This window comes from Chrysemys picta, chromosome 1 (assembly GCF_011386835.1).
Source record: "Chrysemys picta bellii isolate R12L10 chromosome 1, ASM1138683v2, whole genome shotgun sequence".
NCBI lineage: Eukaryota > Metazoa > Chordata > Testudines > Emydidae > Chrysemys > Chrysemys picta.
Genome location: NC_088791.1, coordinates 209,279,777 through 209,293,658, shown reverse-complemented (window position 1 = coordinate 209,293,658; position 13,882 = coordinate 209,279,777).

The window sequence follows — 13,882 nt, the reverse complement described above, 5'->3', positions numbered from 1 at the left end:
TACAGTAGTTCTCTGCCTGGGACTCCCACAGTCAGCAACAAGCACCCACACTATGTATTGGGCATCCCTGGTCCAGTGCTTTGGATCCAGGAGCCTGCCTGCAATATCACCGACTTCCATTGGTCTCCCCCAGCCTTGTTTAACAACTAGTAAGCTGGTGCCACACTCTCTCCAGCCCCAAATTTCCCAAAAATGTTTGTTCTGAAATGTCCAGTCCTGTCTCTGAACAATCAGAGAAATGTTAAGGTTCATTGCTCCTCTAAAGAGTCAATATCCAACAGTTTGTTACTTTAACTGGAGTTACTAAACAGTTCAGTTCATACACAGCTCTGGATTGGTCTAAATTAAACATAAAAATAAGCATATTTCATTCCAAAGAGAGATGTTTTAAGTGAGTGCAAATATAAGGATTAAAGTCAGACATTGTTACAAGAGAAAAAGAAATAAAACAGTTCCTAGTAACAAAAACTTAACAAGCTAGAGGTAAAATTCTCATGTAATGTTTCCATCAAGATGGCTGACCCAGTTCTTGGATCAGGATCTATCCCTCAAAGTCAAAGGGCCGGACCCTTTGTTGTCTTAGGTGAAAGTTAGATAACTTGAGGTTTCTTTGCCCTTCTCCTTTATACTCCAGTGACCCTTTGAAATGAGTTCTTCTAAGGGTTACCCATAGATAAAGTTCATTCAAGCTGTCAAAAAGGTGACAAGAAGTCTCCTGATGAAGGAAGTTTCTTGCTGGAGTTGTCTGCTAAAATGCAAATTATTTAGATCCTGCCCCCTCCAGTGTAATGGCATGAACATTAAATGTGTGATTGTCAATCTCCACCACACTGTGATAGTGTGAGGTTTGCCTCCACCCCTTGTTAGCTTGATGGGTCTATTCATGCAATATGTAAATACATTCTCATTGTCTTTCAAACTACTTTGTCAGTTTCTCCCAGGGGGAAAAACTACATTCCTCTGTCTAGGGTGGAGTAACTTCTGGTTGGCTGGCTGGCAAACACATTTTAAAAATTATAATTTCAGTTTATGTCCTTAACTTTGCATTAGTTGTTCGCACCTACATTAACAATGATATTAATAACCAGTAAGTCATGAGCTTTTCATTGACCCCTTGCATGACAGATACGTTTCATAACATTAAAGAATTGGCGTACACTTGAACTGGTTAACTCAGCTACAGTTCATTACAAGCTATCTGGTTTGCCCCTTGCCCTTGGCCTGTTTTAAGTAATAGTAGAATTAAAGAAAATGTCAACTATATTGCACATTTCAGATCTGGCCTGCAGCCTTGAGCTGTGACCACAGCAGAGCTTTCAAGCTGCACAGGGATAGGGCTGCTTGGGGGAAAGGCCTCAGAAATGTCCAGGTGTCATCCCAGCATTTGGTGCTGGTGTGACGCAGAGGTAGCACTCTTCCCTCTGGGCCACTACTGAACGAATACCCTTACACTGTGGTAGGGGGACACTGTGCTGCTAGAGGGCTTTACCTTAAAGATGAGAGGTGAAATCCAATTTTTTGCCAATTGAAAATTCCATGGTATGATTTTTAGTAGGAGGAGTGGTAGCCCTAATGTTTTGACTAGATTCCAATGCAAGCAATTATAATATATTCTTCCTGCTTGATTTTCCCCTGGAATTTTCCAGTTGGATAAGCTAGCACTGCTTAATGTTGTTGCTATAGAATAGCTGTTGCTATTTGTAAGTTAGCGGTAATGGCACAATGCCAGAGCTTCCTTATTAAACAGTTGCTAGGAGTAATCTAAAAGGATGTGGCTTTCAGATTGGTGTGACGTATGTGTGTATGATAACTACAAATTGTCCAGGCTACTGAAATTCAGGTCAAGCCAGATTTAGAGATAAAACAGAGTTTATTTAGAGTTTATTTCTAAACTGACTATGACCTCAGCTATAAAGAGTCAGGGCTGCGTCATAATTGTAAGCATTTTCAGCATGCTGTGAAGGTGAATGCAAAAGATTACAATGTGACCTAAACTGCACCATTCTCTGAAGCTGCTGTGGAACCCACTAGACAATGATGTGAAGGGGAATTAAGATGGGCTGCTCTGCGGCATAATAAAAAAAAAATCTTGTTTTCAGGTGCTAACATATTTGCCACTTTGGAGGGATTGTGTTAAGCTCTTCAGATATCAAGGAGAGTTTTATTGAGTGATGTCATGCTGCAACATTGCACTAAAGCTGAAAAGTGAATGTAATGTACTTTGGAATGTCCTGGAGAATGGAGTGCTATTGATGTGCTGTGACTCCTGTACAAAAATCTATCAGTCACATTATGGGTCAGATCCTGAGGTCCTGACAAAGACTGACAATAAGGTTTACATTTTTAACAGTGTAATTAACTCTTGGAACAATTTACTAAGGGTCATGGTGAATTCTTATACAGGCAGATGTGGAATGGATAGAGGCAATTCATATCTGCTGTCAGCGCCAATTCCTGAGCATGAAGTGGTTTCACTTTGTGCAAAATGTCAGTCTCACGGAGACCTGGCCTTCCTTCAATCACTCATTATATTCAAAAGTGGCATTGCATGGTCTTTGGCCATGTTGCCAGGATGGACAAAAAGACTCCAGTATACTGTGCTCTCAAACTCTGTATTGACGAGTGAAGAGGTATACACGCTGACCTGATCTGGTGCAACTTGTGGGGCTGCCCCAGAGATTCAGGGATTCACAGGATTGAGCCAGGTTTGGGAACTTCACTACACAATGACTGGTGTGATGCCACAACCGTGGCCACCTCTGACTGGTGCAATAGTCCTCAGCTGACTGCATGCTTGATGATCGTGGTGAGGATGTGGTGGATTCTCCATCACTAACAGTTTGTAAATCGAGATTGGATGTTTTTCTAAAAGACATGCTATAGGAATTATTTGGGGGAAATTCTATGGCCTGTGTTATACAGGAAGTCAGGCTAGGTGATCACAATGGTTCCTTCTGGCCTTGGAATTTATGAACCTATGAAAAAGAACTGATAAAGCTCCATTGAAATCCATTTTTCTTCTGCCTTTTTAAAGTTATTGAAATCAATGGAGCTGTGCTGATTTAAACCAGCTAAATCTCTAGCCCTATATTGGTAGTCAGTCTGTATTGCTGGTCCACCTTTTTCATTCTGGAATTAGATTGTGGTCATGCAGTTATGATTGCAGTTAAACCACAGTTAATTTTCTACTTGACACTGCATTTGGATAAGACAAATTGCATAATATGTAATCCCAATAGCTAACAATAACCATACCAAATAGCATGGAAGAGGTAAGACTCATGCTTTATGTATCAGAGATTTATGAACACACACAATTAATTTTTAAGCAGTTGTTGTTTGAGTTGTCCCAGTCTACCCCCAAAATGTATAGATGGGGTGATAATTGGAAAGATTATCTGTGGTGAGAGAGGCTCCTTAATCAAGGGTCTAACAAATGCTTCTTTAAAAGATACTGTCATCTTGCTTCCTTTCAAGAGGGTAACAATCATCTCCTATAATGGCTCCAGTTCTTCCCCATTGGCTGTCCACAGGCAGTAGGGAAATGGATCTGACCTGCAGAGCATAGCTTGTGCGCTCATTTCACAAGCTGAAACCCAGACAAGCAAGAATCTGAATTTGTCCCATTATCCTGTAGGCAGACATCACTTCAGATCTGAGATATCTTATCTGCAAAATAATTTGAAAACTCCAGAACAAGAAACAGTCTACGTTGTGACAAGACTAAAACTGAATGAACCCAGTTGTTAGCCTTTTTGAACAGTTCTGTTCTGGCATTGCATGAACCCTATGATGAACACACAAAATCTTTCTTTGCCTTCTATTCAGACATGACATAAGATTTCATGACATATGCTGTAGTCAATCTAATTCAGAGCAAGACTTCCACCATTGATGCTCTGCTGCTCTTCCTTCATAATTCATCACTCACCGATCATATGAATACCATGGTGACAAATGGAGATGAACCTTGATGTAGAGGGCATTATAGGTGCTTTTGTATTATTGGGCAAGGACTACAAATCATTATAAAGTACCAAATCACTAATAAAATGTCTGTTGCCAAGGCAATATTCTTTCTTCAACCTCTTGAAAGCTAAGCATTCCATTAGGTCAGAAGGTAGTCCTTTGTCCTGATGGGAGAAATATACTCTGACCTCACAACAAAGATAGTGATGTCTGTCCATAATAGTTCACTGGTCAATATAATGATCATAAGATTCTGAGTCAGCCCACCAGAGTCACTATTCATATGATCTTTATACATCATCCATAACAATTAGTCAATGTGATATCATGAGCATTGTGGAGAGGGATTCTAGGATGCAGTAAGGAAAATTTGTACTACAATACTAGTTCCATCTTAACCTATCCTGGCACTTACATATTAGTTAGCTCACGAAAGATATTCTAAACCTTTATTTTCTATGTGACGAGACTGTCCCAAGTACAGTATTCATAGGACCAAAATCCATTCTTGTCTGACTTTCAGAAGTGTATATGCAGTCACTATAATTTCATGTATAAATGGACAGCTATGTGCATAAATGAATATTTGCTTTTGAAACTATCTGATTTGCATGCACAGAGTAATTGTATATGCATGCTGCAATTGCACAACAATAATGTAAGTAACACAGAGGGGTTTTTTTGCACTGGGAAAATACAAAATAGCATCACACCAATATTCATACACAAAATATTTTAGAGGGAGCTGGTTTTTACATTGAACAGAAAAGAACTGGCTTAAGGAGAGCTCAACAGAAAAATGCCTATGAAAATTGAAAGATGGCACAGAATGTAACAGCTAATGAAACTGTTGATTCTAGAAAGCAGTGTTATGAAGTTAAGAGATTTTAATGTTCACTGTGTAAATTTCTAAAGCATCTATACGTGTTTTAAAAACTAAAGTGGCTGTTTAATGCTCAAGAGAGAAATAAGCACATTATTGAAAAATACATTGAAAAGAGGGCTTCTGATAGTATCAGCATGGTTCCCATTCCTCTTTCATTGCCATGTTGATTAGTGTAACTCCCTTAACATCAGTGGGCATGGCTGTGGGCAGGGGAAGAACACCTTGTTTACACTTATGTAAGTGTGATCAGAATCAGACCCTAGAACTTTATTTTTCATCAGTTCATGGTATTTCATAGTACCTTTCCTTTGTCCAAGACATAGAATGACCTTATTTTTAATGTTGACTTAGTTTTAAGCATAAGAACATCCATTCTGGATCAGACCAATGGTCCATCTAGCCCAATATTCTGTCTTTCTCAGTGGCCAATGGCAGATGCTTCTAGCAGTTGGAGGTTTAGGGACACCTGGAGCAATGGATTCCATCACTGACCAACTTGGCTAATAGCCATTGATAGTTATCCTCCATGAACTTATCTGATTCTTTTTTGAACCCACTTATACTTTTGGCTTTCACAACATCCACTGACAAGGAGTTCCACAAGTTGATTGTGTGAAGAAGTACTTCCTTTTATTTTTTTTAACCTGCTGCCTATTAGTTTCATCAGGTGACCTCTAGTTCTTGTGCTGTGTAAAGAAGTAAATAGCACTTTCCTATTCACTTTTTCCACACCATTCATGACTTTATATACCTCTATGACATCCCCCCTTAGTTGTCTCTTTTCTAAGACTAACAGTCCCAGTCCTTTTAATTTCTCATTGTATGCAAGCTGTTCCATACACCTAATCATTTTTTTGCCTTTCTCTGCATCTTTTCCAATTCTAATATATCTTTTTTTGAGACGGGGTGATCAGAGCTGCACGCAGTATTCAAGTGTGGGCATACCACAGTTTTAAATAGAGTATGTCTTATTATCTATCCTTTTCCTAAAGATTCCTAATATTGTTAGTTTTTTGAATGCTGTTGTATATTGAGCAGATGTGTTCGGAGAACTATCCACAATGACTCTAAGATCTCATTCTTGAGTGTAACAGCTAATTTAGAAATACTCCTTTTGTATATAAAGAATCATAGAATTGTAGGACTGGAAGAGACCTCAGTAGATCATCTAGTCCAGTCCCCTGCGCTCATGCAGGACTGAGTATTCTCTAGACCATCCTTGACAGGTTTTGTCTAACCCTCCAGTGATGGAGAATCCACAACCTCCCTAGGCAATTTATTCCAGTGCTTAACCACTCTGACAGTTAGGAAGTTTTTCCTAATGTCCAACCTAAACCTCCCTTGCTGCAATTTAAGCCCATTGCTTCTCGTCTTACCCTCAGAGGTTAAGGAAAACAATTTTATCCCACAACCTTGTATGTATTTGAAAACTGTTATCATGTCTTCTCTTCTCCAGACTAAACAAACCCATTTTTTTTTCAATCTTCCCTTATAGGACATGTTTTCTAGATCTTTAATCATTTTTGTTGCTCTTCCCTGGAATTTCTCCAGTTTGTCCACATCTTTCCTGAAATGTGGCACCCAGAACTGGACACAATACTCCAATTGAGGCCTAATCTGAGCTGAGTAGAGTGGAAGAATTACATCTCATGTCTTGCTTACAACACTTCTGCTAATACAACATTCCAGAATGATGTTGCACTGTTGACTCATATTTAGATTGTGATCCATTATAACCCCCAGATCCCTTTCTGCTATACTCCTTCCCAGGCAGTCTTTCTCATTTTGTATGTGTGCAAATTATTGTTCCTTCCTACATGGAGTACTTTGCATTTGTCCTTTTGAATTTCATCCTATTTACTTCAGACCATTTCTCCAGTTTGTTCAGGTCATTTTGAATTTTAATTCTATCCTCCAAAGCACTTGCAATCCCTCCTAGGTTTTTAAGATCTGCAAACTATATAAGTTTCTAAGTTTACTCTCTGTGCCATTATCTAACTCATTGATGAAGATATTGAACAGAACCAGACCCAGAAGCGATCCCTGAGGGACCCCACTTGTTATGCCCTTCCAGTTTGACAGTGAACCATTGATAACTACTCTCTGGGAATGGTTTTCCAACCAGTTATGCACCCACCTTATAATAGCTCTATCTAGGCTATATTTCCCTAGTTTGTTTATGAGAAGGTCATGAGAGATCGTATCAAAAGCCTTACTAATGTCAAAATATACTACATCTACTACTTTCCCCCCATCCACAGGGCTACTTACCCTGTCAAAGAAAGCTATTCAGTTGGTTTGACATGATTTGTTCTTGACAAATCCAAGTTGGAATTATTTTTTCCCCATGTGCATTACTTTGCACTCATCAACATTGAAGTTCATCTACCATTTTGTTGCCCAGCCACCCACTTTGTAACTCTTTGCAGTCAGGTTTGGACTTTAACTTTTTTGGGTAATTTTGCATCACATCTGCAAATGTTGCCACCTCACTGTTCACCCCCTTTTCCAGATAATTTATGAATATATTGAACAGCACAGGTCTCAATGTAGATCCTTAGGGGACCCAGCTATTTACCTCTCTTCATTGTGAAAACTGACCTTTTATTCCTACCCTTTGTTTCCTGTCTTTTAATCAGTTACTGATACATGAGAGGACCTTCCCTCTTATCCCATGACTGCTTACTATGCTTAAGAGCTTTCAGTGAGGGACCTTGTCAAAGGCTATCTGAAAGTCCAAGTACACTGGATCAACCTTGTCCACATGTTTGTTGACTCTCTCAAGGAATTCAAATAGATTGGTGAGGCAGGATTTCCTTTTACAAAAGGTATGTTGACTCTTCCCCAACAAACTGTATTCATATATGTGTCTGAGAATTCTGTTCTTTACTATAGTTTCAACCAGTTTGCTTTGTACTGAAGTTAGACTTACCAGCGTGTAATTGCTAGGATCACTCTGAAGCTTTTTTAAACGTAGATGTTATGTTATCTACCTTCCAATCATCTAGTACAGAGGCTAATTTAAACGGTATGTTATGTACCACAGATAGTGGTTCTGCAACTTAAGTATCTTAATGATGTTAATTATTCTGCAGAGGAAATGGCAGTCTGTTATTGGAGGCAGGGCTGAGATTACAGTAAGGCCCAGGATCCCTGTAAGAAGGAGCTGTGGGGGCCTTTGGAAAAACACAAGCAGCAATCTCTATTTTTCAGAGATCTCATGACAAAAAAATGTTCAGAATGCTTTTTATTACGCGAGTGTGATGAACTTGTGAGGGCATCACTGTGCGTTTCCAAGACTTGAAACGCCCAGGGTCTCTTCACCACATATGGGAGCTGCCTTTGACAAAGTATTGCAGGGTAGATGTGGGGAGAAGAGACCTGCTGTGTTGCAGATTCTGCCACCCTCTAAAACATCCATCATCTTCTGCTTTTATCTCTCTTGGTGCTGTTCTTAATCTTGCAATATTCCTAATATATAAAAGATCATGCTATTTGTGAAGTAAAAGGTCTGCAGTAATGATAGTGTTTAACTTCTGATGTAAGGCATTCTTTGTTGTGCATGTTGCAAACAAAAGAGACTAGCTGCTTTAATGTTCTTCTCTGAATACTAATTCCACTTGAACTGATATGGTAGAAAGGTGCTTGGCATTCTCTTTTTTTTAAAAAACGAGTTGTAAAAGCTACATTAAAATCAGCCATTAAAAGAAGTTCATACATAAAGAGACAATGGTACTTGCTGATATTGTAATGAATTGCTTACATAATACCACTTCATAGAATCATAGCAATTAGACATTGAAAATACCTATTCAGTCATCTTGCCCACACTCAATAGTTCACGCATCTTCCCTAAAAGGTATTCTTAATTGTTTTTCTGGTCTGATTTTTATATTTTTCAAGTGTCAAAAATGCTCTTGAAAAAATTGATGCTAGAGTTATTTTGAGGATTTCTCCTCCCAACAAATTCTACTACAGTGGTATTAGAGGAAATATTCTGATTTGCCAAATTAAACAAATACAGCTGTTTAGAATGTTTGTGACTGCAGTCAATAAGCACAGTTCATTGCACTATGGCTGCAAAAGCAACGACTGCCTAGAGGAATGTAGTTGACCAGAATAAAAGTATTAAGAGAAATTAAATTGTCTTATTGCTTGTAAAAGATAAACTTGAGCTATTTAAGGAAAAAATGGATCCAATGGGATACATGGATTATAAAAGTTATATCAACGAAAAAACAGTATGTACACATACTGTAATTCATAACTTACAATAGACTTTCACACCTCTGAAGCATTACTTCATTTCTTTGTATTTTTCACCTTCACTTTTAATAGCTATATTTTAAAAAATTGTCATGTCAACAGTTCTGTTTATTTAAGCATTAATTTCCCTCATATCATCACACACTAAAGGAACACCTGGAGACTGTTCTTTCTTTCTTTCTTTCTTTCTTTCTTTCTTTCTTTCTTTCTTTCTTTCTTTCTTTCTTTCTTTTATTTTTCTTGAGACAGGATGATACAAAATGCAAGGAGAAGCTTGGAAAAGAAACAGCCTGTGACACAGTATGTTCATTATTTCACCATTTGCTCTTCCCAGTCATACCATTCCACCTCATCAAATCTAAGTTTATTTGCCATAAGTATTTATAATCACAGCCATATGTTTTATTTCCTAGGTACAAATTCCTAGGTACAGTCACTCCTAGGTATTTTACATGTTGTGGTGCACTTGCTCTGGCAAGGCTGTCTCTGGTAAAACCAAAGTCATTGGGTTTTTCTGTGCTTAATTTTTACGTTATTTAATTGAGGTTTGGTGGCCAACAGGGACAATAGAATAGATTGAGATTTTCCAATCAGCATGAATCCCTACTTGGACAGTGATAAACATCATTACCTTTTTCTAGAATCGGTGAGTGTTTTCTGTGTGTGAGGATGGCATGATCAGCCTCTAGTGAAATAAAATATGTAGTGCCATTTATTTGTAAACCTTTTCTACACTGGGTGAAGGGATCTAGATATAAAAAAAATAATGCAAGGGAGAGCTGAAGCATACTCAATGTGTACTGCTTTGTAGTTTGAAGTAGGCAAGTGGTTTTAGGTCAATGGGTGTGTGTATAAAAAACGGGTTAAATTAACATAGTTGAGGCTTAATACAAATATTGTGAACAATACTGCTGGGAACGTCCATTCCACTCCATTGAAAGCTTTCACTGCGACTCTGGGTATGCATTTAGACTAGAGTGATCATTAATATGCCTATTGTTAACCAGTGCTCTGTTCCTCATAAATGTCCTATTTGTTAGTTTTTCCCAGCAAATATTTTACAATCAAACTTCAGTCTTAAAATTGGGCTATATCAAATGGTGTTCTTCGGAAGAAATAAAAATGGTGGCCAAGATAAGACTATTTAGTGGCTTCCCCTTTTTCAAGAAAACTACTACCAGCTTGTCAAGAAGAGAAAAATGACTTCTTCCACAAATTTGTTCTAGTTCTCATTTCAGGCTTGGGTACCTTTCCAGAGCCAGAATTACTGTAGCTCTCCCATCATCTCTACTTTTACTCTGTTTTCCATTGTTTTCTTTTTTAAGATAAAATTGGATGTAGTTGATGCTAGAGAAAGTGATAGAGGAACAAAATTATTAAAATTGAATTTATCCTAGTGATAGAAAAAAAGGACAAAACCTCCAGCGGCTGTAAGTTGGCATAGCTCCATTGATACCAATGGCAACCATTAACCTCTGATAAAGATCTGGCCTGTAATGTTGTATTTTACATTTGGAAGTGCAGTTCTACTCTGCAAAGATTGGTTATGAAAGTGTGGGGCTCTATTCAAGGTAAAAATGGCATTTTCTTACTGAACAGATTTGCTCCCTAAGGGTATTCAGTCATATTGCTCACTTCTGAGAAAGAAATAAGTTTTTACTCCTAATAATCCTGAAAAATCAATACAACTAAGGAGGAGTGGACTAGGTTGAAGTCTTCCTCCTTATGTATCATCAACAAAATTGTTAACAAAGTTCCACTTAATTACACCTATATAAACCTATTGAAGATAATTGTGTGAGAGTTGTGGTCTGAAAAACATTAAGGCTAAATGGAGAAATGGAATTGTGGGCCTGATCCTGGGATGAAAGCTGTCATCAGTCTCCCCTAAGAGTAAAAGTTTCCCGTCTGAATATCTGTCTCTACTCAGAGCGGTTTAGCAACACTGAATCTCATTTTAGTGATGCTTTTTATTGCTTTTTAACAGCTTCCATTGCATATATGTCTAATAAAGGGTATGAGGTCAGCTATATTAGTTTAGTATACTGAGATAAGCTGGCTGCTCCTGTTAGTAATCATTGAATCATAGAAATCTAGAGCTGGAAGGGACAAGAGGTCATCTAGTCCATACCCCTTGTGTTGAGGCAGGACCAAGCAAATCAAGAGCATTCCTGATGGGCATATGTCCAACCTGTTCTTAAAAACCTCCATTATGGGTTTATGTACATATATATTGTCTAGGTTCCTCTCTCTCACCGGCAAGGCATGTTGCTGCTTGGGCTCCTGTGCCTTTGGCAGGCCTGAATGGACTCAGCATTGTGTTGGCTAGCTTGTTCTCTTTCTGGAATAGTATTCCTTCTCCAGCAGAGAGCCTCCAACCTCACAAACCATACAACTAATCTTATTGGGTTTTGTTATTACTATTACACTAATTCCAGGGTTAACTTGTTAAAAATCTATATTATGCTGCTATGTTATAATTTGCTGTTTTATCTTGTACACATCTGTGTGTGTGTGTGTACAAGTCTGTACCATGGTGTGTATGTATAAAAGATTCTGGATCACATCCATTGCTGGCATAAGCAGCTACAATTCTATTGACTTTAACAGAAATGCACTTATACCAGCAGTAAATTTGGCCCTTTACTTATTTTGTGGTGTTAATTATTTGTCCATACGGTCCAGCTTATAGACTCATGTCCACATTAGTCTAGTTTGTTTAAAGACATGTAAGTCAAAGTTAATCTACAATTTAGAGCGGCTCTAGTGGTTTTGACTCTTTGAATCTATCTTGTGTGCATCATAAATGCAGAGTGCTTGATTTTGATCATGTAACAAAGCTGGAGGCAGTATGTATTTCACTGATCTAACAGTGCCTCTCCAAGTTTTAAAAGGGCTTGTTATATTTATTTGCATCTCTCAATTATTATATTTTTGTTTTTCTTGGTGAAAGACTACTAAATAACTGAATGGCTTTCTGAACGTTTTTAATGTTTACTATAATGCTAGAATGTCCACTAGAGGAAGTACTTCTGTCTATAAACAGACAAAAATGAAGAGAACTTATAACAGATTCAATGCGCTACACACACTCATTTCAGAAAATACACACTTTATTTGCATGGCCGCTTCTTTGGGTGCAAAATAGATATTGCTCAGTTGGTGTTGTGTGTCCATAGTTTATTTGTAAGAGCAAACTGCTGCAAAAAAAAAAGTTTTAAATAAACTATTAGAAAGATTACCTGAACAAAGGTTATACATTAAACTAGAAAACAGAGGATTAAGAATAAATACCATTTAATTCTTATCTATAAGAAACATTCTCAACCAGGTTCACTGAAAATATGAGGTTTATTTTTATTTTTACTTTCTCAAATCTCTTCAGAGGAAAGGGTATCTCCCAAGAGTAACCCCTCTGAATGGCACTTTGTGATTAAAAACTCACTATTGCTAGCATTGCACTCCTGGCTAGAAATGCTGGGTGTCTAGGTTGATGTAGGTGGCAATAGCTATTACTGGGCAAAATGCACAGCAGTGACTTTATCTAGCAGGGACTGTCACCATGAGGATTGCTAAATGAAATTTGTGGAAAAGCTGCTTTCAGTTTGAAATGTCTGTGAAATATGTGAGCTCTGGGAAAATGTGTTTATGAGGAGAGCAGTGCTCAGGGCGCCAATGTTAGGGAGAGAATAATGGATTCATTTAAATGTGCCTGGGAATAATGTCAATATGTATATTAGAATGTTAACTAATATCTTCTATATTGGTTCCTTTGGGAGAATTCTAGAAAAGGTATCCTGGCTCCAATTATTCTAACACTCCAGATAATTAAGCCTGTTGTGGGGTTTTTTTTCTTTTTTTTCTATAGCTGCTCTTCAGAGCAGTACAAGCATATCCAAGGACGAGACTGTATCCTTGTAATGCCCAGAAGATGATGTTCCCCCAAAATCCCACGTTTTGCCACATTGTTTAGCACTAGAATGGTGTGTTGGCATTGAAACTGTTTTTATCAAAATGTCTGAACACTGTTTAGATACATGTTGTGAGCCCAATCCTGTGGATCTGATATATATATAGCCCCAATGAAATCAACAAGACAACATGAATAATTAAAAATAAATAAATAAATACGGCCGTTCTTTTGAGAGCCTAGCTTCTCCCAAAAAAACACCGACCATTTTTTTGTCAAAAAAAAAAAAAAACAAAAAAAAACACAATACATTAACTATGCTCCACCTACGTAGACATTGAAATATAGTTTGTGAAGTCTTTTAGTAGGCTTATCTCCAACACATCTAACAGTATAGCCCTTTTACTTGGCTTAACTCTGCCCTGGACAGGTGTTTCTATAATATTGCTTCTGGATGCACCAGAGTTGCTTCATTCTTACTGTAAGGTAGATGTCTGTCTAATGAGTGCAGGATGCTGTTATGAGACGGCTCATTCATTGAATTCTCACAGAAGAGGGTCAGTCGGAAGTAGTGAGCTGCGTTAGGAAACCTGGTATGATTGCTGACCTAGCCCTTTCTACAGAAAGTCACGTCAGTATGTGGTACAAAAATGTCTCTTCTCCCCCCCTCCACCTCCCCCACCCCAAAAAGTGACAGGAAACATTTCCCTGTGACCATGAGACCCAGCTATTATAATTCCCTCTAGGCTGCCAATAGGTCTCCTCTGCCACTTGCAGCTAGAGCAGAACATAATAGCTAGCATGCCTGTTCTCAAGAGTGAACAGCTGTGCTCATGTTATGCCCACCCTGT